The sequence below is a fragment of the Meles meles genome, chromosome 8 (assembly GCF_922984935.1).
Source record: "Meles meles chromosome 8, mMelMel3.1 paternal haplotype, whole genome shotgun sequence".
NCBI lineage: Eukaryota > Metazoa > Chordata > Mammalia > Carnivora > Mustelidae > Meles > Meles meles.
This window is the reverse complement of record NC_060073.1, coordinates 64,432,297-64,453,536: the sequence shown is the minus strand read 5'-3', so window position 1 is coordinate 64,453,536 and position 21,240 is coordinate 64,432,297. Positions and strand designations below refer to the sequence as shown.

At 40.9% G+C, this 21,240-nt stretch overlaps 1 protein-coding gene across 1 annotated transcript in view; it reads left to right on the top strand.

Moving 5' to 3' along the window:
- The first annotated feature begins 203 nt into the window (after positions 1 to 203).
- PAK1 (p21 (RAC1) activated kinase 1) overlaps positions 204 to 21,240 on the top strand; it is a 154,954-nt gene continuing 133,917 nt past the window's right edge. Inside the window, exon 1 of the mRNA XM_046016053.1 lies at positions 204 to 790. The gene's annotated coding sequence lies outside the window, so the exon portion shown is untranslated. The remainder of the gene's footprint in view (positions 791 to 21,240) is intronic.

The window sequence follows — 21,240 nt, the reverse complement described above, 5'->3', positions numbered from 1 at the left end:
GAGCGCAGTGACATCATGAGGCAGCGGGGTGATTCCCCAGCCTCTGGCGTCACGCGCCGATGACGTCATCCTAGGCGCTCGCCCTCCCCCACGCCTGGGTTGGCCTCCTCACGTGGGTCGGGCAGCCCTCCCCACCCCCTCCCACCTGCGGGAGGCGGGGCGGGCCGGGCTCTGCCAGCGCCGCTGCCTCGCGGGGGAGGGGGCGGGAGCCGGTGGGAGAGGCAGTAGGGCCTGCTCCGGCAGCGTACAATAAGCTCGGCTGAGGGCGGGCGGGGGAGGCGGCCCGGCCGCGGCTGCAGCTGGAGACCTAGGTGCCGGCGGCTCAGTAGACACCCCCTCACGGCTTCCTCCACAACGCTCCCTCCCGCTGTCTCCCTCACTGGCTTTACGGTCGGACTTCCCAAACGCTTTCCCCTCAGACGCCTACCCCACTTTCACGGGGCCCCGCGCTCTCAAGATCTCCTCAAAGAATTCTGTCTCCCCTCCTCGTTCCCCAGAGGCGGCCCGAGGCCCCCTCACATTCTCGCCCCTCACAGCACCCCTTTCTCCCGCGTCGCCTAATTGCCTCCGGCCCCCTTGCAGTCGCGACCCCCGTCCCCCACCCCGTCCTAAGGGGACTCCTCCGCACTAGCAGGGTGGGGGAGGCGCCGAGTGCGCGGCGGCTGCGGCGCCGGGAGGGAGAAAGTGAAGCGGCCCCTCGCGCACACTCGCGCGCTCACTCCCCGGCTCGACCGCCGCCACCCGGGTGGAGGAGGAGGAGGAGCGGAGTCGAGCCGAGCGAGCGCGGAAGGTGAGAGCCGGCCTCCCGCGCTGCCCCCCTGGCGTCGCAGGCTGCGGGGCTGGGGCGCTGGGGGTGGGGGCGGCGTGGGTGGGGGCCGGGGCCCATTCATTCCCTGCTATCGGGCAGGGTGGGAGGGAGGGGGCACCAGGTAAGGTGAGGCGGGGCGCCGCCCGGCACTGCCGGCCGCTCTCGGCGGACCAACAAAGGCCCCCTGTGCACTGCCCAGAGAGGCCGGCGGTCTCAGAAACTGGGAACCCGGAGGGGAGGGCCGGAGCGGGGGAGGGGCCGGGAGACCCGACAGGTCTGGGGCTGGGAGCCGCCTCCCTTGCGAACTTTGCGGTCCTCCGGCGCTAACCCCGGCGGGCCATCGGGAAGCCTAGCAAAGCGGAGTCCGATTCATTCAGCCTGGAAAAAAAACAAAAAACAAAAAACAAAAACCAAAACCCCTCCTGTCCAGGCCGGGGGGAATCACCTCTAGGGTTCACCTCCTGGAAAAATACGAGGGGAGGGAGCTTGACTTATGCAGCCCCTCCCCCACCCCGGGAATACCCTAACTTGTGGAGTTAGCAGCAGACAAGGAAAGGAGAGTGACAGTTACTTTATGTTCAATACTCCATTTCGAAAGACATGATTATTATGGCCCTTACTGTCTTGAATGTTTCAGCAGCAAACATTGCTGCGGGTATTTTGGAAGAATGCTTTAGAAGTTTTGGTTTTGGTGTGTGTTGGGAGCAAAGTGCTTCTTGTTAAACTGCTTGGGTAACTGTCTTACAATTTTCCCCCAAAACTGAAAGGTGAAGAAAAGGGTTAGTACTATGGTTACCAATAAAAATTCAAATTCATTAGTCTAGCCCATGTTTTAAAACTTGTTCCTGAGAATAACCTTTCATTTTGTCTACTGTGCCTTTGTCAGGAGAAAACAGGAATCAACAGTATATAGATGCCTCATTGGTCTTACCTTGTGACTTCACCTACTTACTTTGTGACCTTGAGCAGGACACTTCCAGCCTTAAAATTCCAGCACTTTTTAAGTCCTAGAAATCAGCAGGTATCCAGCACGTACTCAGCTTTTTTTTTTTTTTTAATATTTTATTTATTTGACAGAGAGAAATCACAAGTAGGCAGAGAGGCAGGCAGAGAGAGAGGAGGAAGCAGGCTCCCCGCGGAGCAGAGAGCCCGATGTGGGGCTCGCTCCCAGGACCCTGGGATCATGACCTGAGCTGAAGGCAGAGGCTTTAACCCACTGAGCCACCCAGGCGCCCCCGTACTCAGCTTTTAAAGAGTTCATTGAGTAATCCCGCCACACGCCTCATCTACCCCCCCCCCCCCCCAACAAGGTCTTTGCTGGCATCTACCTTCAAACTCCTTTCAGGCAAAACTTACTTCTCAGTGGGTTTCCCAGAAGTCTACAGGATTTTTATGGCACTTGTAACATTTTTGTTCCTATTTGGGAAATCCTTTATCAGGTGCATATGAAATCCACCTCACCTCAGCTGGAAACTCTACTTCTCAAAGGGTTTTGGGAACATGGACCCTGAAGCTTATCTGTATCCTTACCTATATGAGATCATGCGTTTATTGGTAAATTTGCTTACTCAGTCATTCATTTACCCAATATTGCCAGAGTATGGAGAGCTACTGTTTTGGGTCTCCTGCTTGCGCTATGGGGATTCGGAGTCTTTTAAGATATTCTCTGTTTTCAAAGAGCTCAAAGTCTAGTGGGTGAGGTAGACATGTAAACAATGAAGGCCTGCCCTAATCTCTGGGGGGACTCCAGTTGTACAAGGAGTAGTGTGCAGTAATTGAGGCTGCTGGACCTGTTCTGCAAGTCTTGTCCAGGCCAAAGTGAGTCTTGTGGGGAAGGTGGTGACCTACCACTCATCCATAAGATAGCACTTGACAGAAAGCTTGTTCAGTTCAATTAAATATACATTTACTAAGCACACTTTATGAGACCCTGGAGGCTTGGAGAAACCAGCGCTTTGTGAAAGAAGGGCCCTATGTATCCAGAGAGATCTTTGTAAAGTTATACTCAATCACGTCATTTCTCCTTACTTCCCAACTAGTCATTGGCTAAAGATAAATTTTTAAACTTTTTGGGGCACTGGGTGGCTCAGTCGTTAAGCATCTGCCTTGGGTTTGGGTCATGATCTCAGGGGCCTGGGATTGAACCCTGCTTTGGGCTGCCTGCTCAACTGGAAGCCTGCTTTTCTCTCTCCCACTTTGCCTGCTTGTATTCCCTCTCTCACTGTTTCTATCTGTCAAATAAGTAAATAAAATCTTTAAAAAACCAAACTTTTTAACGTGAATAAGAAGCTCTTGGAGATCAGATTACTGCTTACGTTTGCAGCCTCACTTTATATAACTCCTCTGCCATACACTTCTCTGCTTTTGCCTGGTGCTGTTCTTCCCTGTTGAAATGCTGCCCCCACCCCCCTCATCTGCCTGTGGAGAAGTGCTTGTTGGACCTCTGGGAAGCTGTCCCTAAGTCACTCCTATTACTTCCATAGAATTGGTTGCTCTTCTATCCTCTGGCTCAGGTACATACTAGTCTCAAAGCTCTCTATAGTACTTTATTGCAATTATTTGCCCCCCCCCCCCCCCCCATTAACCTGTCAATTTCTTGAGGGCAGGTTCTGTTGGGTTAGAACAGTTAGTTCCAAGTGCAGTCCCTACACCAACAGCATCAACATAGTCTGGGAATTTGATAGAATTGCAAATTACTTTTCCCATCCCAGACCTATAGATGAAAAACTGTGGGGTTGGGGCCCCCAAACCTCTGCTTTAACAAGCCCTCCAGGTGATTCTGACACTTGCTAAAGTTTGAAAACCACAGAGTTAAAAGATCTGTTTTTGATAAGACCAGCTCCTTGCCAGCTCCCTCCCACTCTTTCCTTCTGTGTTTTCTTTCTCTCTCCCTCCCTTCTTTTTCTTCCTTAGCACTTACTGCCTGTCAGTCCATCCCTTCTATCTGTCATGTATCTTTTGCCGGTAGATTGAAAGCTGCCTGAGAGCATTGTGTCTATTTTGTTTGTTACCATATTCCCTGTGCCTAGAGCAGTAGCATATAGCAGGCTCTCAAATATTTGTTGAATAAAAAGTGTAAGAGGATTTAGCCCTATTTGCAGCCAGCTGTTCATAGTGGGGTTTTATTTAAGAATAGTTCTTAGAATGAAGAGGACCCACACTCCAATATGCAAATCCAAGTGGATTCTAACATTTTTGGGGATTTGTTTTAGACTGAGTTTTCTTCCGTTTTACATCTGTCCTGCTCCACCAAAGCCTGCAGTATTTTTCAGCTAGAGTTCTTTGAATCAAAACCTGAAAACTGCTGTTGAAATATCTTAGATTAGGATTGTTTCTTGGGAATTTGCAACCTGGTTTTGCAAATCTAAATAAGTGCCCTAATGTTTGAGTCTTTTGACTTGAAACTGTCTCTTCCGGATCTTCTGTGGTTTTTGTCTTTCTCTAGTGATACTTAAAGCCATACAAGGGCCTGTTTGACTCCACACAGGGGTTTCTCTTCCTTATGAAGCTCTTAAAATATTTTGTTTCTTTCACTTTCCTATTAGCCCTAAGATTTCATATCCAGTTTTTTCCTTTCCTAACTACCCTCGGAGAGATTGGCTTCATTTGTTCATTTATTTATAAATGCTTCTTGAGTCTTTCTCTACCATGTGCAAGGCCCTACGCTGGGACAGGATGTTCAGGTGTGCATTGGATGCAGTTCAAGTCCTCACAGCGTTAAAGATATTACAGCATGGTATGATAAGTGCTGAGATGAAAGGATGAAATAGAGGGGTACATATGTGACATATACTCATCAAGATGGGAGAAATTTGACTTTCTAATTTTTTTTCAGTTTAGGAATAGTTGATCAAATAAGTATCATTTTGATAAGCAGACCTTTAAAAAATTTTAGTTAAGAGATCAGTAGCTTTGATGGGGAAAATGAAAAGAACAATCAAGGTGGAATCAATAATTGTTAATTTGAGACAATTCTCAATTATGTTGTTGCTGGTTTTTTTTTTTTAAATATTTTATTTATTTGACAGAGAGAAATCACAACTAGGCAGAGAGGCAGGCAGAGAGAGAGGAGGAAACAGGCTCCCCACGGAGCAGAGAGCCCGATGTGGGGCTGGATCCCAGGACCCTGGGATCATGACCTGAGCTGAAAGCAGAGACTTTAACCCACTGAGCCACCCAGGCGCCCCATGTTGTTGCTGGTTTTAATGAATTTTTCTTTCCCCCTTTTTAAATCTTTCTAAACGGTAATTAGAAAGTAGGGAAAAAACTTTTTTTTTTTTTTTGAAAGAGAGAAGCTTACAGTTTTCAAAAGCATATATCATTTCATGATGTCATTTTAATTCTTAAAGACTAATATAATTTGGGGTGGGAGGAATGGTCAGGGAAAGTTAATTTAGTCTCTTTTTACTGTATGATCTTATGGGAATAATTTTATCTCTGTGCCTTTTGTCCAACTCTAAGATGGGGATAGTAACAGTTGCTATGATTGGCTTACAAGTTTATGAAGCAACTAAATAAAATATTGAATATAAAGGAAACTTTGGAAAGTATAATTTGTTTGCTGTTGTTAGGTGGTGGTAAACTTTATTGAACATCTGTTATGTAGCAGACATTATATGAATTGTTTTCTCCAGTCTTCAAAATAAGCATGTAAGATGATTACTAGTATCTCTGTTTAATGGATAAGGAGGTTGAAGTTCACACTGACAATGAGAACTTGTTCAAGGTTTTGCTGAAACCCCCATTCCAGTTCATATTCACCTGATACCAGCAATTATGAGTAATGTTCATTACCCAGGCTGCTTTAATTTTTCTGTACCGAGGATATAGGAACATTTTGCAAGTATGTTGCCATGAGAGTTATTATAAACTTTTTCTTCGTTTTGCCTGCTCTCTTTCTTTGTGCACAGAAAGATTGGTAAGGACAGTTTTATATGCATGTACATTTATCATTCATACAGGAAAAGAATAACATCTTTCCCTGGTGTTTTTTGTTTAGTCTTCACAACAGCCCTGTGAGATAGGTATTTCCATTTTATGAGTTAGGAGACTGGATTATAGAAGTCTTGGTTTGCTCAAAGGCACATCATTAGCAAATGACTAAATATTGGTTTAAAACTACATTTTTTGAATCTCAATGTAGTACTTCACTTTTGCCACTGTATCATATTGCCTTTTAAACCTTGAAACTAAACTTTGGAGCCCTAGAAGTGTCCTTTTAGATTGCTTTCTAATCCCTTTGGCCTTTTCCCCCTAAGACAATCTTGACTGAAGTCCAGCGTTTGAACTACAAAAAAATAATTGCTGGTAAAACACTATCAGATGGTCATATTATAGACTCACAAGATAACACTTTACCACTGAAGCTGAAAGATCAGACTTTATTTATCCAGTGTTCTGAGTCACCACTGACGGAATATTCATTTCCCTTTGCCATCATAAATTTATTATTGTTATGTTATATATTTTTCTACTATTATGTTAAGCTTTATCTTTCATAAGTAACTTCCTCCACCATTCTATTCTTCCAGTCTTTGAGATGGGGGAAATGATCTATGTGCTAGGATCCTCCAGATTATCCCCTCTCTAAGAATAGTGTGATGATAAGTCTAGAAAGAACCAGAAGTTCACTGATCCCTCATTAATATGATTTTGCTTGGTATTAATTCTCTAAAGGTGACCTAAGTCTTAGCTCTAACAAGTCCATTATATCTGGCTCTTATTCTTGGAGTCGGGGTGAGGTAACTTGCATGCAGCATTGGGAAGTTCACTCTTGTGTATGGGACTTTCTTACTTCACTTTTCCACTTCCAGCTATCTCCTCATATTCTGATGATGACACGATATGTGTGGCTTCCACCCTCCTCTGCCCGCTTGTATCTTCAAGGCCTCACTTTCCTTATTCTCTCCCTGATTCCCACAAAGCTGGGATTCATGTCTTTCTCATTTGAACCCTTGTCCCCACGTACTTTCTATGTTGCTGCAATATTGCCTGTCACTTTCTAGGGAAGGAGACAGATGTAGAAGGGAGACCATTAAATTTGAAGTTAGGCAAAGACCTATTTGGACACTTACTTAAATATCTATTTCTTAGTTTGAAAATAGAAATAACACCTAACTTACAGAATTGTGAAGATTCAATTAAAAATATGTGTGAAAATGAATATTGTATACCTGAAACCAATATAATGCTGTATGTTGACAATACTGGATTAAAAAAATAATATACATGAAAAAGAATTGTAGGATGTTAAGTTATATAGATGTTAGGTAGAATTGTTATAACTTAATGACTTCAATTGTTTTTAGCAGTGATCTTGAATTTTGGCTATGCATTTGAACTACTTGTGAAGATATTTAAAAAAAAAAATACTGTTGCCTGGGCTGTATAGTCTACTTAATCAAAATCTCTTGGAATTTCTATTTTTGAAGGTTTATAGGTGATTCTGGTATACAGCCAAGATTGAGCAGTATTGCTTTACATTATAATATTTTGCATAGAAGTCTTAGGTACCTAGCATATGAAATGCTTTAACAATCTTTTTTTTAAAAGATTTTATTTATTTATTTGACAGACAGAGATCACAAGAAGGCAGAGAGGCAGGCAGAGAGAGAGAAGGAAGCAGACTCCTCACTGAGAAGAGAGCCCAGTGTGGGCTCGATCCCAGGACTCTGAGATCATGACCTGAGCCGAAGGCAGAGGCCTTAACCCACTGAGCCACCCAGGTGCCCCACATATGAAATGTTTTAATTGTCATTTAAGTTTCATTTGCTAAACACATACTAAACATGGGGCATTGTCAGGGGCTCCGAAGAAATAGATGAATCATACCTGGTCTCTGCCCTTAGGCTTATAGTTGAGAAACAGACATGTCCATAGACAATTATATTGAGACAAAAATGACACGTGGAGATACAGGCTCATGCTGTGTAAAGAGAGGAAAGGCATCTACTTCACCTGAAATGGGGTTTGTCTGGCAAGCTTTCTTAAGGCAAGTGACAGCTAAGTTGTCTTCTGAAAGGGGAGCACGGTTTAACCACGCACAGTTGGGGAGGGGTGGGAAGAGAGGAGAGTGGAAGAACCTTCTTGAAAGAGAGCAGGGTGAGGACTGTATGGCTTGAGAGCATGTTTGGGGAACTCTGGGTATTTTAAATTTTTTTTTTTATTTTTATTAATTTTAACAGAGAGAGATCACAAGTAGGCAGAGAGGCAGGCAGAGAGAGTGAGAGGGAAGCAGGCTCCCTTCAGTGCAGAGAGCCCGACGTGGGACTCGATCCCAGGACCCTGAGATCATGACCTGAGCCCAAGGCAGCGGCTTAAACCACTGAGCCACCCAGGCGCCCAACTCTGGGTATTTTAGTACACTTAGAGGATAGGACACAAAGTGGTGAGGGGTAAGAGCAGAGAGGAAGACGAGGCCTAGATGGTGAAGGGCCTCTAGTGTACAAAATATTTTCACTAATATTATCTTACTTTATTCTTTCAACAACTCTGTGGCTTAGGACAGATATTATTTTATCTCCATATTATAGAATAGGAAACAGGTTAATTGAATTGCCTGAGGCTATATAGCAGCACAGCTATGATTTGTAGTAGGTCCTTTAGACTTTTGAGAATACAGAAAAATAAAGGAAAAAAAAAAAAACCCCAAACCTGCTAGTTTTATTGTGGAAATGTAACCAATAGTATCATTTCATCTATTTTTTAATGTTCTTAAAAAATAAGTTTGGGTTGGTGATCTCCCTGTTTCCCAGCCACCTGCTTTCCCCAACATCATTGTTCGTTGGGGATAAATGAGATCAGTAACAAATCAGCATCATCAGCCTCATCACAACTGACCTTCCACCAAGGACTTTCATGGTACCAAGTACTTTACTTTGATTTTCCCTCCTCAGAATAATCCTGTAAGAGGTATTCTGTTTTACAGTCATTTTATAGATGAAGAAATTTTTTAAAAAGATTTATTTATTTATTTGACAGAGAGAGAGAGAGAGAGAGAAATCACAAGTAGGCAGAGAGGCATGCAGAGGGGGGAAGCAGGCTCCCCGCAGAGCAGAGAGCCGCATGCAGGGCTCATTGAAGGGCTTGATCCCAGGACCCTGAGATCATGATCTGAGCCAAAGGCAGAGGCCCAACTCACTGATCCACCCAGGCACCCCTATAGATGAGGAAATTTAGGAGCAGGAAGATCAAGCTGGGATTTGAAGACATTTTTATGATTATTACTGTGTGACCATGGCAAATCACTTAACCACTCTGAGCCTCAGTTTTCCTTAGCTGTTTTATAGATGCATTACATCTAATGCTAACTTCCCCAGCTCAAATATTTTATGACAGTGATTTTTTTTTACCTTCATACTCCTCCTCTCTGCCTTCACCCTTGTTCTGTAATACACTAGAACATAGTCCATCAGTAACTATTTTAGTGTGGAAACAGCTCTCAGTGGGCAAGAGGTTGGGGAATGAGTACAGTGAGACCTGATAACAGTGGAGGGACTCTTAGTCCCCTATCACCTGTTGGAGAATTACTATATAACATTTCTTCCATTTAAGATTATTTTCCTATCTGGACTTATCTGATCAGTCCTGTGTCTGAGATTTTTATTTGATATCAGGGTAGATTTTCCTTGATTTGTTTAAGAAGTTATCTATATATAATCTGCAAAGTATCTTAAAACAAGAAACCAGGTGAGCAAAGGGAAAAAATTCATGATGATAGTATTTGGAAAGTCCAATTTCCTGAGCAGCCTAGAGACAGTTAATATATTTTTAGACTTACTATTTTCAAAACACTTTCATATATAATCTCATTTAATTTAATTCTATCCTTAAGACATCATATTTTTATAGATGGAAACATGTTAAGAGCTTGTCTATAATAACAAGGCCACGAGTTTGGAAATGCATCTTTAATCCATATCCTCTGTCTCCAAATCTAGTTGGCTCCTGATCATTTGAATGTTGCTTTGACCAGTGGCACTTCCTTCATTTTCCTTGACTTCTAAAAAATTCCTGGTTCCTTGGGACATGGCAAAAGCTATTTACAGCTTGTTCTCTTTCCAAAAATCATGGCTTTTTTTGCTTTGTTTTGTTTTTGTTTTTGTTCTTTAGAGAGAGAGAAAATGCATGCCTGTACATAGGCAAAGGGGTGGGGGGATAGGGTGGGGGTGAGGGTAGGGAGAGAAAAAAAATCTTTTTTTTTTTTTTTAAAGATTTTATTTATTTATTTGACAGACAGAGATCACAAGTAGGCAGAGAGTCAGGCAGAGTGGGAGGGGGAGGCAGGCTTCCCGCTGAGCAGAGAGCCCAATGCAGGGCTCGGTAAGGCAGAAGCTGAACCCACTGAACCACCTAGGCGACCCCGGAGAGAGAGAATCTTAAGCACATTCAGTGTGCTCACTCAGTGCTGCACACTCAGTGCCCAGATCTATTTGGGAATCGGGGATCGATATCATGACCCTGAGATCATGACCTGAGCCAAAATCAAGAGTCAGATGCTTCACTGACTGAGTCATGCAGGTGCCCCCAAAATCATGTTTCTAACTATTACTGCTTGCCAGAGCATTCTCTGAAGTTGACTGTTTTGTAAAGGTCCCAGGCTAGATGGGAATGGCAAAATACACATACTTTCATTTGCATACAAACTCAGTACATCTCTACAGTGCATCTGTTTATAAATTTCTTAATTAGTCTGCAAATATTTATTGGTTGCTTCTTATGTGCCAAGCATTGTGATTAATACTCAGGGTACAATCATAAACAATATAGAAATGATCCTTTTCCTTGCTCCTCTAAAGCTTACATTCCAGAGGGGAATTTCAAAAAAAGCATTGAATGTACAAATAAGTAGTTGCAGGTTTTAAGTCCTACAAGGAAGGTAAAGGACTAATACAGAGAATTTGGGAATGATGAAGGGGAAGGCCTCATTGAGGAAATGAGGCTTTTAAACTAATAAATGCAAGATAAATAGGTATTGGTCATTCAGAGAATAGGGTGAAGAGCCTGTCATGCAGAGGGAACATTTTAAGTGCACAAAGACGCTTAAAGTAGGTAAAAGTTTAGAGCTATGATGCTCAAGATAGTAACTCCTAGACAATACTAGACAAGCTACTGAACACTTGAAATGTGGCTGGTTCAAGTACATAGATGAGCTGTAAGTATAAAATATATACTAGATTTTGAAGGTTTAGTACTGAATAAAGAATACAACTAATTTTTATGTTTAGTATATATCGAAATGTTAACATTTTTGATAAATTGGGTTAAAACAGATTTTCAAATTAATTTCACCTTTTTTTTAGCTTTTAAAACTAGCTACTAGAAAATTTAAGATTACATATGTGGCTCGTGTTAATGGCTCATATTATATTTCTGTTAAATAGCTCTGGTTTAGCTCAACATAGGAACTAAAAAAGAAAGTGATTATGGCTGGTGTACATGGAACAAGAGTGAATGGTACTTGATAAAGTTGGGGTGGTAGGAAGAGACTTTTCAAAATGTTACCCTATGCAATATCCTGTTGAATTCTGAGAGACTGAGAAGGGATTATTAAATCGATTTTATAGACAGAGACAATTAGTGCCTGAGGGCCCTCCCCTCCTGTATAGTGCCACACTTTTAGCTTAGTATTTTGAGTATAGAATGTTCTCTATCACTGTCAGCTGACACAAACAAGTAAACCAATATTGATGGGCAAACTGATTATATCTATAATATCAGTGGTATCTTGGTATCTATAATATCTAAGTAGAACTCTTGGTCAAAGATTGAAATTTTCATATCACACACACAAAATCCTTCCTGTAGGTTGACTCCTCTTGAAAATGTTTCATGGTGGGGCGCATGGGTGGCTCAGTGGGTTAAAGCCTCTGCCTTCAGCTCAGGTCATGATCCCAGGGTCTCTGCTCAGCAGGGAGCCTGCTTCCTCTTCTCTCTCCCTGCCTGCCTCTCTGACTAGTTGCAATCTCTGTCTATCAAATAAATAAATAAAATCTTTAAAAAAAAATATTTCATGGTACACTTATTTCAACTTTTTTGTATGTTTAAAAATTATAATAAAGTATTAGGAGGGAGGTATGTGCAGAAAGCACCCATATACTCACTATTTAGATTCTGTAATGTTTTGCTGTATTTGAATATCTATCCATCCCTTAATCCATTCATTAATCCATCTTGTTTTGAAGCAATTCCAAATAAGTTGCAGGCACCAGTGTGCTTCACTCTAAAACACTTAAGCATTTGTATCATTATTTATTTACATAGAACCATACTCTTACCCATTATACTATGGGATTATTTGATTAATGTCTATCTGCCCTACCAGACCCTAAGCTCTAGAGAATTATTTCTCTTTAAGACATGGATCCTAAAGAGGGTGAGTTTTAATATAGCACCCTTTTCCTTAAAATAAAAATTACCCTTTTCTGCTCATAATTGTATTCACAGTTCCTAGCATAGTCACTCAATAAATATTTTTTGTTTGCAAAAATGAAAGTGCAGCCAGCATCAAACTGAGGTCCATATGACTTCTTTACTGAGAGCATTTGTTTGGTTTTTCTCAAGTTCAATAAACATACGAGAATCCTTCCATTGGCTGATGTTGGGAGAGGGAAGGAGAGAAGAAACCTTAATGTTCTAATATTCAGCTACCCAGTACAAGTACCTGATCTGGGTCAAAGTTAGATGCATGCCCTGAGGCTAGCTAAGGATGTGGGAAATTCTTAAGCTGAACAAGTTGATCACTGGCTACTTTGCCATTCTGGGTCTTTCTTCGTTTCATTTGAGTTGAAGAATTCTTTGTTGCTGAAAAATGGCATTAGATTGAGGTCTTTGTAGGCATATTTATCTTCCAGAGGGTCCATTCTTTTCAGTAATATCCAAGGCAACATTTCAAAATTCATAGTTTCCTTTTAGATTATTCGGAGTTTCTTTAAAGTGCTACCTAATTTTAATAAGGCTTAACAATAATGTTACTAACTTCTGTTAAAAATAACAGGGCTCTGTTTTACAAACTATTTTGTAACACTGTTCATAAATTTTAAAGTCAGCCAGGATTCCATTACTCTAATGAATAAACACTTTATTGTTCCTTTTTTTATGTATAAACATACATGTTTACATAGTTGTAATCACAATGTAGATCTAAATTGGTTGTTTGCCTTTTTTTTCTTGATGTATAAACATTTCCTCATATTATTTCTTAGTGCTCATTATAAAATTTTAGACGATATTTCATAATTTGCCTAAAACCATTGCATCAATCAGTCAGTGCTCTAGCAGAGAAACAGAAATAGAATTCTTTCTTTGTGGGGAAACCTCAGTTTTGCTCTTGAGGCCTTTAAACTGATTGGATGAAACCTACTATTAGATAAGGAAGAATAATCCCTTTATTTAATGTCAACTGACTTGTAGATGTTAAATACATCTACAAAATACCTTCCCAGCAGAACCTAGATTAGTACCTAGATTTAATTAGGTAACTGGGTGCTGTAGCCTAGCCAAGTTGACACATAAAACTAACTATCACAATCATTTAGGTTTTCTTTTCCTGTTATAAATCACACTGTAATTTTATCTGTAACACTACATACAGCTTTCTCCCGTAAAAGATTTTTTTTTTTTTTTTAAGAATAAATTCCCATAGGTAGGATTACTCTGTCAAGGAATATAAAGACCAAATGTGCTCTTGACAGGATTTAATATTTGCAAACTGAAAATAGACTACAGTTTTTCTTGCAGTGATTTCTTTAGGAGTTAATCTATTCAATTGACTAATTTTCTATTTCCAAAAACCTGTCCCCCCCCCCCCCCCCCCAACCACCATGTTTTTTGGCTCTGGAAATAGCTGCTTTAAAAAAAAAAATTCAGGGTTATCTTCATTCTCCCTTCCATCTCCACCTGTCATGCTTTCCCCTGGATTTCTTCCTCCCCCGACCCCTAATTGCCCTACTGTACTTTCCTTTCCATATCACAGATAAAGTAGAAACTTCATATTCCTACTACTGAATCTAAGAATCTACTTGGATTTGCACCTGTTTTTGTCTTTGCCCATTCCTCTTTCAAAGGAAGGCCCACTCCTTCACATGCTTTTAGATTTCTTCCCACGGTCCCATCTCAGAAACCTCATTTCACTGCATCTTTAGATTTTACTTTCTACTGAATTATCATAAGCAGCATTCAAATGTTCTATTTAAATAAAAACAATTTTTTGCTTCCCTACCAAATAAAAGCTCTCCTGAGATCCCATGTCAGCCTCCAGCTAAATCCTATCTTTGCTCTTCTTCAAAGCCAGTCTTCTTTAAATAGTGTTTACAACTTCTGGTTCCAGGTTCTTACCTCCTGTTTACCTGAAAGCTTACTCCAGTCTACTTCTACCCTCACCACCTCATAACAACCACTCTTACTAAGGCCCATAATGACCTCCGTGGTGCCAAATCTATATAAAACAAACAAAACCCCAAAGCAACCAAAAACCATAGGGGCACATACATACTCAGTAATCCCTTAAGGTCACAAAAATATTCAGTTGCAATTCAAATGCCATACTTTTTCTCTTCTTTAACAGTCTGAAGCAGAATCCAGATAAGGACTACACAGAGAGATTGGTTGATAGGTCTTTTTTGTTTCTTTTAATCTCTAAAATTCCTCTCAATCTCTTTCTCCCCCCTTTCAGGTTTTTGTTGTTGTTGTTGAAGAAACCACATTGTTCTGTAGAATTTTCCCCTGCCTGGATTTTGCATTTCCCATTTTTGTTTGACAAGTTCCTTGGTCCTGTATGTACATGTAAAGTAGTATATAAAGGCTAATTCAGATTCAGGTTTTTCTTTTGTTTGTTTTGCATGACCACTTTCTGGGTATCAGTATGTTCTTTCACCAAGGGAATCTTAATGCTTGGATGTCTTTCTTTTTGTGATGTTAGCAGCCATGGGATTTCTTTTCATTCTCATCTTACTCGACCTCTCTATTTGCCTTTTTGGTTACTCCCTTTAAAATATTCTTTTGCCTTCTGTGATAACATTTTCTTCATTTGCCTCCTCTGTCTGATGATTCCTCAGTTTATTTTGTTGCCTTTTTCTTTTTTTAAAAGATTTTATTTATTTACTTGGGAGAGAAAGAGTACAAGTAGGCAGAGTGGCAAACAGAGGGAGAGGGAGAAGCAGGCTCTCCGCTGAGCAGGGAGCCCGATGCGGGGCTTGATCCCAGGACGCTGGGATTGTGACCTGAGCAGAAGGCAGCTGCTCAACTGACTGAGCCACCCCGATACCCTGCCTTTTTCTATCTTGATTTTATTTAGTTTATTTTTAATTTTGGGATTCCTCAAGGGTGAGATCCTCTCCTCTTCTTATACCAGACTCTTTCTACTTCACCTCATTCATTGTCCTGCCTCTGAATACCATGTATATGCTGGCAACTCCCGCATTTTCCCATATTTCTCTAGCCTAAATCTCTCTCCTTAGCTCTAGATCCATATATCCACTTACCCAATTGATATTTCCATTTTGGGGTCTTACATTTCCTACTTAATATGCTCTATAACTGCATTCTTGATCTTTCCCCACAAACTCAGTCCTCCCTGTCTTAGTGGCATCTTTGTTTCCCTGGTTGCTCAAATCACAAAGTTAAAATTCACTCCTGACACCTCCTTATCTCCTATCCTTCATTCCTACTCCACTTCCAATCTTACCAATTTTATTTTCTATGTATTTCTTGAATCCATCTACCTCTCTCCATGTCTATTGTCACCTCTCTAATCCACACTCCCACTATCTCTATCCCAGACTACTGCAGTAATCTTGTAACTGAACTCTGCTTAAAACCTGTAAATGCTCTTTGTTTTATTTAGGAAAAAATATAAAATCTTAAATGTGATTTGTAAGTTTCTGAGAGTGTCCTTGTTTTTGTTTTGTCTAACTTCATCTGGTGCCACTGTCTACTGCACTGGCTGTTGCTTCAGAGTGATTGGCATTTTTTTTTTCCCCTGTTCTGCAGAGTTTGAGAAAATCTTTCTTGCCTCAGGGCCTTCATACCTGTTCTCACCTAGTATGTTTTTCCCCAATTCTGGCTTCTTAACAAGTCTGGTTTCTTTCTCCCCACTTTTTCTTCTTTTAGAAAACAAGTGTGAGCCAGGACCTGTCTAATCTAAAGAAGACCCCCGCCCTCCCATTATCCTTTCCTGGTACTTTGTTGTTTTCTGTAATGGCATTCATAATGATCTGTAATTCTGTACTTACCTGTTTATTGTATGTCTAGACTTCCAACTTCATGGAATCAAAGATTAAATCTCTTTTGTCTATCATCGTACCTCAACACCTAGTACAGTGGGTGGAACATAGTAAGTGTTGTCAATATTTGCTGAATGAATGAGTTCACACTATCAAGGATTAGTAAGTCTTGGCAGTTTTATCCCTGCAATTTTTTCAAATGTGTTTTTGTTTTTCTATCTCCTCTGCTTGGTTTTGACCATAATCATCTTTTCTCTAGGCTTTTAACTAGTGTCCTGGCCACCAGTTTCTGCCCTCTTATTCATTCATGATTCTGCCTAGAATAATTCTGATCCTGTTACTGTTCTGCCCCAAAACAATCAGTATGTCCCCATTACTTGTAAGATAATGTGTAACCTGAGTTGTTTTTCAGGAAACTTTATAATTTGACCTGACCTGCTTTTTTAGCCTTATTTCTCCTGACCCTACTCCAGCTCTCTAGAAAGACTTTCAGTTTCATTCACTTTCATATATCCTATCATTCTGTTCCCTCAGCCTAGAATATCTTTTCCCTTTCTACTATTAAAACTCTTCATTCATGGGGCGCCTGGGTGGCTCAGTGAGTTAAAGCCTCTGCCTTTGGCTCAGGTCATGATCCCAGTGTCCTGGGATCTAGCCCCCATATTGGGCTGTCTGCTCGGCAGGAAGCCTGCTCCCCAACACCCCCATCTCTCTGCCTGCCTCTCTGCCTACTTGTGATATCTGTCTGTTAAATAAATAAATAAAATCTTTAAAAAACAACAACAACGGGACGCCTGGGTGGCTCAGTTGGTTAAGCCACTGCCTTCGGCTCAGGTCATGATCCCAGGGTCTTGGGATCAAGTCCTGCATTGGGCTCCTTGCTCAGCGGGGAGCCTACTTCTTTCTCCCCCTCTGCCTGCCACTCTCTTTGCTTGTGTGCGCGCTCTGTCTCTCTCTCTGACAAATAAATAAAATCTTAAACAACAACAACAACAACAAAAACCCCAAAAAACAACTCTTAATTCATAGATCCAACTTGGATGCCGCGTCTTCCAGACCTCATCTACCTATGCATGATTACAAATTCTTGAGGGTGTGCTGTACACTGAACGTTTATGTCTTTCCCAAATTTATATGTTAAATCTCAATGCCCAATATGATGACTGGGGAGGTGGCGTCTCTAGGAGGTGATTAAGTCATGAGGATGGAACCCTTATGAATGGGTTAGTGTTCTCATAAAAGAGACCCTAGAGAGTTCCCTTGCCCCTTTTGCTATGCAAGGACACAGTGAGAAGACTGCATCTGTGAGCTAGGAAGAGTTCTCACCAGACACTGAATCTTCTGGTGCTTTGATCTTGAACTGCCTAGCCTCCAGAACTGTAAGAAACAAATTTCTTTTTTTTTTGTATGCCACCCAGTCTATGGTATTCTGTTATAGCACCCTGAATGAACTAAAACAGGTAGTACTTTTTTTCATTCCTTACTATATACTTAGCATCTTGAGCAGTCAACAAATCCTTGTTGGATGATTGAATAGCAGTTTACTTATATACTCAACAGTTTATTAAGCTTTTTGGAATGTCCATAGCATTTTTCCATCCTTTGCACTGTAATTAGAAGTTCATTTGTTATCCATAGGAACTGATCACTTGTAAAGTTAATCCCCACTCAAGCATCCCTCCTTGCTCTCCACTGGACTCTGTCCTCTTCACCCTCTTTCTTACTAAGTGCCTTTCTAATGGTAGGATAATTAACACCTAACAATACAATGCAAATGGACACTGACCAAAAAAAAAAAAAAAAAAAAAAAGAAAGAAAAAAAAACACAATTCTGTAAAACATGAAGACTTTTTTTTTTTTTTTTTTTTTTTTTAAAGATTTTTATTTATTTATTTGACATAGAGAGATCACAAGTAGGCAGAGAGGCAGTCAGAGAGAGAGAGAGAGAGAGAGAGAGAGAGAGAAGCAGGCTCCCTGCCAAGCAGAGAGCCCGATGCGGGACTCGATCCCAGGACCCTGAGATCATGACCTGAGCCGAAGGCAGTGGCTTAACCCACTGAGCCACCCAGGCGCCCAACATGAAGACTTTTATGAATTTGAAATAAAGCAGTATTAGAGAATGCTTGAACCACACATGCAAAAATCATTGACAAATGAAGATTAGGTACAGTTAGACCAGTTTAAAATTGAAGGGGAAATAAGCGTGAGTAATGACATAATATGAGATTCAGAGGACAATGATTTGAGTAACAAAGGATTAAAATAGACCCTTGGGAAAGATTGGTGAAGCTCTTGAATATTTTTACAAAATTGATCTACTTATCAACGTGTTTTGAAAGCCAAATGTGACATGACTTTGGTTTTCTTTGGTTTAAGAATTACCTTATAGGCAATTACAACTTAAAATTTTGTTAAACATTAAGAATTAGAAAATTTTGTTTTACGTTTATCTTGATAAATTAAGCCTCAATCAATTGTTTTGAAAAAATTTACTAGGAAATTTTGATCTCTCATCAGTTAACTTTTTTGGGGGGTATTAGTTATACTCAGTAAGAATCCTGCTGTATGTACTTGTTTCTCCGTTAGATTTAGTTTCCCAAGGTTGGGATTGAGCTTTACTCATTATATTACTATGTGCCTAGCTCAGACTCTGAGACTTAAGAGATATCTAATAAATGCATAGGGGATAGGAAGAAGTAAATAATAATTGAAGGGTTTGGAAAAGCTCCTTGGAAAGGTACTGTTTGGTGCAGAGTGTGTATGGCAGGTGAGTGAATAGGATTTGACTCTTACACTTTGTTAGATCCAAAATGAAAACCTCTTTTATTCTTTCTTTTGCTGGCTCCCGCCTAGTGTGTACTTTAATATTCACAGTCTGTTCTCTGCCTCAATAGCTCTTGTTCTCATTGTAATTCTTCCTGGAGATTGAGATGGAAATGAGGAAGGCTTTGGGCTGCTGCCTGGGCATCCACATTCATGAGAACTTAGAAATGCAGAGGGACCAAATGCCATGCCTGACCTAGACGGATCCAGGTCAGCCAATCATTGCTTTACTGCCTCTCCCTTTGTTCTCTGTGTCTCCAGTCTCCTATCTGCTGGAGGTGCTACAGCTGTTTATACCGATTAATACAATGCTAATGTGACCCTTAATGAAAGCATTGGAAGCACATGGTCCCAGCTGGTGAATAAAAACCAGATAGGGTCAACCTTCAAAGTACCTTTTCTAACAACAATTGGACTAGGCACCTGAATACCTTTTTGCATTGTTTTTGAAACTATGGAAACAAGCTGAAAGTGTTCAGGGAATGTAATCCCTCATTTTATGGGATAAGGGGGGAGAAAACAACCTCAGAGATGATAAAGCTCATGCCAAATTAATAATTCCTTACCTCCCATTTTAACAAAGATCTATCTCCTGTAAATGTAATTTTGTCCCTTCTGCATTTTATGCAGCATTTAAAACCTCTGCCACTGACCTGACTTTGAATCTTGTGGCCCTGCGCCTTCCTGACTGTGATCTGGGGAGAGCTGCTTAACCTCCGTAGTTTCAGTTTCCTTATCCTTAAAATGGTACTAAAAATAGTACCTCCTTCACAGGTTAGTTACTGGGATTACACAAGGCGATGATCGTAAAGCACTTAGCAGATTCTGGCATATAACAAGTGTTCACAACTGTTGGCTATTATTATTATTACTGCATAAGAAAGCTAAAAGGACCCTAATGACCAGTGCTTTAATTTACAGCTGTGTTCTCGAAACCTTTGTTCCTATTTCTCCTTGAAGGATCTGGACTTTGTGAAAGCAAGGATTTTGTCTGCTTATTTCCATGTATTCTCAGTACCTAGAGTAATTTTTAGCACATAGTAGGTGCTTAGTAAATATTTAGTGAATTAATGAATTCTCTTAGAGAAAATCTTTGAAAAACACCTACTTTATTTTTTTAATTTAAAGATTTTATTTATTTGACACAGAGAGAATGAGAGAGAGATTGAATGTGAACAAACGGGGGGGGGGAATGGGGGTGGGAGAAGCAGACTCCCCACTGAGAAGGGGGCCAATGCCATGTGGGGCTCAATCCCAGAACCCTAGGATCATAACCTGAGCTGAAGGCAGATGCTTAACCCACTGAGCCACCTGGGTGCCCCAAAACACCTACTTTTGGATACTCCAAAGACTTGTATGTTTTTTTCTTTGTAATTGTTTGTATGAATTTACATTTGTCTTTATAGTATTTATATTGTGTTCTTGATCTTTTCAGTTATCTGTTTCTCTCTGCATTATAAATCTTCGTGGGTAAGAAACTGTGATCTCACTATGGGTATTTCCTTGTGGCTCCTAGTACAGCTTTTTAAAAAAAATACAGTTATTAAGGATTGGAATTCCTGACAGCTGACTCTAAAAATCACTCGTATTCAGTACTAATTTATTGAGTAAACACCAGTATATGCTGTGGCACCAATTCCAACTATAAGAAGTTGTGAATTTATAGGGTCAGTCCTTGGTGGCAAGAGGCGCTTAAATGCCCTTGTGAGTGTTCTTTTTTTTTTTTTTTTTTAAAGATTTTATTTATTTATTTGACAGACAGAGATCACAAGTAGGCAGAGAGACAGGCAGAAAGAAGGGGGTAACCAGGCTCCTTGCTGAGCAAAGAGCCCAATGCAGGGGCTCCATCCCAGGACCCTGAGATCAAGGCCCGAGCCGAAGGCAGAGGCTTAACCCACTGAGCCACCCAGGCACCCAACTTCCGTCCCTTTCTTAAAACCTATTTACTAGAGTAAATCTTTTATCTTGGCATTCAAGGCCTTCTACAATCTTGCCATATCTAAACCGTAAATCTATTTCCCCCACTACCAATGCAGATAACCTAGTTTAAAGATTTTATTTATTTATTTGACAGAGAGAGATCACAAGTAGGCAGAGAAGCAGGCAGAGAGAGAGGAAGGGAAGCAGGATCCCCGGTGAGCAGAGAACCTGATGCGGGTCTCCATCCCAGTGCCCTCGGATCATGACTTGAGCCGAAGGCAGAGGCTTTAACCCACTGAGCCACCCAGGCACACCGTGAATGTTGTTCTTTACACATGAAATATCCCTCTCCTTCCTTGCCCTGTCTCTGCCAGATGCCATACTGCTCTTTCTTTAGGGCTTAGTCTCCTCTGTCACTTAGTCTCCTCTGTCACGTCTATTTACTTCTTTTCTTTTGTGATTAACTCC